This window comes from Kryptolebias marmoratus, linkage group LG5 (assembly GCF_001649575.2).
Source record: "Kryptolebias marmoratus isolate JLee-2015 linkage group LG5, ASM164957v2, whole genome shotgun sequence".
In the NCBI taxonomy this organism is placed as follows: Eukaryota; Metazoa; Chordata; class Actinopteri; order Cyprinodontiformes; family Rivulidae; genus Kryptolebias; species Kryptolebias marmoratus.
In genome coordinates, this window is record NC_051434.1 from 25,698,229 (window position 1) to 25,703,196 (window position 4,968).

At 46.3% G+C, this 4,968-nt stretch overlaps 1 long non-coding RNA gene across 1 annotated transcript; it reads right to left on the reverse strand.

The window, feature by feature from the left end:
• Positions 1-4,386: 4,386 nt before the first annotated feature.
• Positions 4,387-4,872, reverse strand: LOC112449911. Its single transcript, XR_003038467.2, has 3 exons — positions 4,823-4,872; positions 4,599-4,742; positions 4,387-4,506 (listed from the first exon to the last, which is right to left on the reverse strand). It is a non-coding gene; the product is annotated as an uncharacterized LOC112449911 (long non-coding RNA).
• Positions 4,873-4,968: the final 96 nt, after the last annotated feature.

A 4,968-nucleotide genomic window follows, 5' to 3' on the forward strand; every position in this document is an offset into this window, starting at 1 on the left:
ATCCAAGAGAGGCCTGCTGGTGTCCCTTCGGCGTATGCTGCACCTCACAGGTGTTGCCGAACCTGGACCAGGGCCCGAAAAGCCCTGCTAAAGATGTCGGCGGTATACTCCTGTGCAGCTAATCGAAGGAGGTCCCGGCAACCTGAGTATCAACATGGGCAGAGGGTTTGGCTCTCCACGCGGGATTTGCTCCTCAAGGTGAATTCACGCAAGCTCGCACCGAGGTTTATCGGCCCATTTCCCATATCCAAGGTCATTAACCCCGTCGCTGTGAGGCTCCAACTACCCAAGAGCACCAAGTTTCATCCCACGTTCTACGTCTCAAGGATCAAGCCTCTAAGGACTTCTGGACTCTGTCCCTCCTCCAGACCCCCTCCACCCACTCGGTTCATCGATGGAGGTCCAGTGTTTACGGTTAGAAGGCTCCTGAAGTCAAGACGCTGGGGTCGCAACATCCACTACCTCGTCGACTGGGAAGGTTATGGTCCCGAGGAGCGGTCCTGGGTCCCTGCCAAGCACATCCTTGACAAAGATCTTATTAAAGACTTTTATAAGGTTCATCCAGGTCAACCTGGCGGCCCGTCAGGAGCCGGGCCCTTAGTGGCGAGCTCTGTCACAGCTTCCACTGTTCCTGCCACGCCTCCTGTTCTCAGTCATGCCACAGTCTAGTAACTTTCCACAGTCCCACAGTTTCATGCCACGCCCATGTTACCATTGCGATTTCTCCTGAACAGTCTGTAACTGAACAAAAAAATCCTTGTGTTTTAGACTTTGTGGGTCACCTGAGTCAAGCAGTGTCCTCTGTGGTCCAGGAAAACCTCTCCCTGTTTCCAGCTCGTATGGAGTGTATCCTGTAGTAAAGTTCACTGAACACCTGATTGACATCAGAGCGATAGGTAGGCATCAACCCAAGATAATTTTGTCTGTGCACAGATTTTAGCCAATTTACTTTTCAGGTTTTGATTCATTCTCTCCACTTTGCCTTGTGACTGAGGATGGTATACTATACCAAACCTGTGCTGGAGGCCTAAACAGGCCTCCACCTTTTGTAGATCTTGATTTTTGAAGTGAGTTCCATTGTCAGTCCTTATCTTTTCCGGAAGCCCATGTCTCGGGATGTAGTGTTTGATCAAACATTTAACTACTGTTTTGCCATCTTCCTTGGAGACTGGCCAGGCCATCCTGTGAAAGCATCCACACACACACAAACAAATACTGTTTCCTGTTCACAGGAATTAACATATCAGTGTAATCCAAGATTATCTCCTTCCCAGGACACCAAACAGGAGGAAATTTCCACTGGTACGGAGTGAGAGTTTTTTTTGGATTAAACTGTCCACAAACTGTACAATTTTTTACAAAATGTCTTTCCATGTCTGACATATAAGAGTGCCACCACTCTTAGGTTTTCTGACATCTGTCTCACCCCAACATGTCCTATCCCATGTGCCTCCTGAAACAGAGTTTGTGTAAGTCCTGAAGGAAGCACAACCCTTTCGTCAGGACCTCTCCTACATCCTTGTTGTTCCACTGCCCCTCTGTGTTTCCACATTGTCTTCTCTTAAGGAGTCGCTCCCTGTTGTAAGTCCTTAATCTGTTCCAATGATAATTTTGGTCTCAGTTCATCTTTCACTGTGACTAACATCATCAGAGGTGAGTAACCGGCAGCTGCTTTTGCAGTCTGATCTGCAGCTCGATTACCTTGTGCCACAAAGGAGACATCATCATCATGTCCCTTGCATTTGACCACAGCTACTTTACTGGGCAGAGATAATGGTTCAGTTAACGATTTCATTTCCTGTTCATGTTTGATTTTTTTTCCTCCTGCTGCGAGGAAGCCTGCTCTGAGCCACTGGCACAGTTCTATGTGCACTGCCCCAGTTACGTAGGCTGAGTCTGTGTAAATGTTCACTTCCTGACCTTCAGTTATTTTTAGAGCTTCAAGAACCGCAAGTACTTCAGCTCTCTGCGCTGACTGAATTCCTGTCAACTGTGCAGCCTTCTTGGTCTGAAAATCTGACCCTTCTGTGTTGTCTATATGTCTGAAGCAACACCCATCTGTAAGTAACTGTCTCACCTGTTTCCCTTCCAGAGGCTTTGCTACCAGATCTAGTCTCACCTTTTCAAGCTTAGCTACCAGGACCTCACACTGATGGGGTTCCCCATCAGTCATGCCATCTGCCATGTTCACTCCTTCATGAGTGAATGTTAGATTTGGAGCTTCCAACACTCTAGATAATCTGTGTTGTCTCAGTGCTGTCATAGTGAAGCTCTGTGAGTTCACGTATGCCACCACACTGTGTGTTGTAAGTACACAGAGAGTGTCCCATGACCAAATGCGCTGTTTTTTGAATCATTTTTGCGATACCTGCTGCGTGCTGTATGCACTGTGGGTGGCGTTTTTTCATGCTGTCTAACATCACTGACAAGTACATCAATATTGTTTGACCCCCTTTTTTCTTGTGGAACAAACCACCATGCTTTGTTACAGAAACATCGAGAAAACATGGTAGAGGCCAGATGGAGGGCAGGCACTCTTTTAGAACAGTACTCTGTTCAGCATCCTGTGTCCATAAGAGAATATTATTTAATTTCCTCATTCCTTGTTCTTTTACCAGGTCACGAAGGGGCTGAGTTTGGTCTGTGTAGGAGGGAATGTAATTTCTGCTATATCCTGTCAGGCCCAGGAAAGACGGAATGTACTTCACTCGCAACGCTTTTGGGTGATCAAGAATAGATTGTTTGTGACTGGGGGAGATGCTCGTTGTTCCTGCAGAGATTATTGCAATAATCCTCTGCTAAAGGCAGACAGAATAATGCATTAGTCAAGTCAATGCAGGTCTACCACTGTTGTGAGGGGGCCAGACTGGAGATCGCAACATAAGGGATAGGTACGGGAAGTTTTCAGAATGGCATTTATTGCTCTCAAATCATGGGCCATGCAGTACTCACCAGTTCCCTTCTTCTCCACAGGCAGAATGGACGTGTTCCAGCTGGAGGCAGAGGGTTCTAACACGCCTACTGCCAGCAGGCCCTCAGTGGTGTCAGCTATCCCCTCCTCCGCTGGAGGCTTGTGTGGATATTGACAAAGCCAAATAGGTGAAGCCGAGGAGACCTGAAACGAGAATGGAACACAAGAGGTGAAACCTACATCTGTGGGAGTCTTAGCCCACAGATCATCAGGGAGAGTAGCTAATAGCTTAGCTGCATCGGGGTGGTCAGTCTTTTCTCTCCCATGGTGTCTGGACAAAAATTATGTTGTAGCACAACAGACTCTGTGGAATGAAGCACAAATTTGTAGGTGTCTGTCTGTTCTGAGTAATTCAAACCTGGCACAGCCATCATGATTCAGTCCGTAGCCTGGAGAGATCGCTTCACCATTCTACCAAGTTCTTTAGCCTGGTGCTCAGAGGAGCGTGAAAGGGAGATGTGCGGGACAGCTTCGTCTGACATCAGACGAATCGTTGTTCAGGTGTTAGAGAGAGAGCCGCAGCGGTACCTTCAGGTGCCACATAAATGTCTTGGACAGATACTGACCAGGTAATACCTTCAATATCATGAAAAGCCTTCTGATAACAGCCCTGGTGGTCCCGGTCGTAGAACAGAGTGACGTGTGGCGGGTCAGGCGGGCAGACATAGGGCCTCAGACTCAGGATCCACGACCTCCAGGTGTTGTAGCTGAACACGAGCGAGCTGGTCGGGATGTTGTCCAACAGGCCCCAGTGGCACAGTGGAAGGCACTGTGTCACTGGATCAATTTGCATCAGATTAGTGAAGTACTTTTTAAACCAGAAATGGAAAAATTCATATATGAAAAGAAACAGAGAAAACTTAATCACGAACAAGATGTTGGCACATACAAATGAAGTTAATGCCAATACTCCTCACCATCTGTGTCTTTTATTTCTTTCTCCACAATGTGTGATGGCGTCTGATTATGTGCACCTATCTATAAAAAAATATTAGCTATGGAATTGTTGTAGGCACAACTTCTTGTGGATAGAGAAGTTATACCCTATCCATGGAATGTAACTTTGCATTATACAAGTTAACCTTCCATAAGTAAATACAAGTTTGACTTACCACATTCCCAAATAACATCAGTTCTGATTCAGCCGTTATTAATATTTCATCACTTAACTGGAAGGACTAAAGCCTATCGATCTGCATACTGGTATATGAATGTGATTTTGAATGGGTTTATGTAACTCCAGTGTAAATTTCTTTAAGTGGGTAGCATGTCTGAAAAATGCACTACATAGATTTTGTCCATTTGCATTTATAAAGAAAACCAGGTGTACAGATGAGAAGTTTAGATTTAGATCATTACCTTGAACAAAACTGATTGTGTTGCTATATCTGTGGAAAAGGAAACTCCTTGTCATAACTCAGGGGTTTTTGTCCATAGAGAGCGGAACCAAGACCAAAACACGGAGACGAAGATAACGGTAAGTGAATTTATTTACAAGGTGCAAGCTATGTACAGTGGGCGGTATCCGGAGGAGTCTGAAAGAGAAGGAGAGCTGGGTGAGTCTCGGGTACGAGTCTTGATCCAGGTTATTGCTAGGTTGAGCCAGTAATGTTTCTTATTTGCTTACAGGTCCAGGAGATGAATACAGCGCCGAAGAGAGGAGGAGAGGTTCCCAGAGTTCCAGGAGTGACGAGCCAGTTCCAGTAGGTGAGTATCGGCGAGATCCCAGGTAAGTAGTCCTTAATTTCCGTAGTCGTGTCGTGGCAAAAACCTAGGACGTAGGCAAAACAGAGAACGTAGTTAACACTAGGAGCTGGCATCAAGGTTAGACGCTGAGGCGGAGAATCTAACCAGAAGGTTCGATGCTCCAGCGAAGATCTGATCTCCGCCTGCTGCTTAAGTACTAGATGGTCTCGTCAGTGGAAACTGGAACACCTGTGGAGTAATGATTAGAAGCGCCGCCCAAAAGGCGGAGCCAAACCCAGATCCTCACAGTA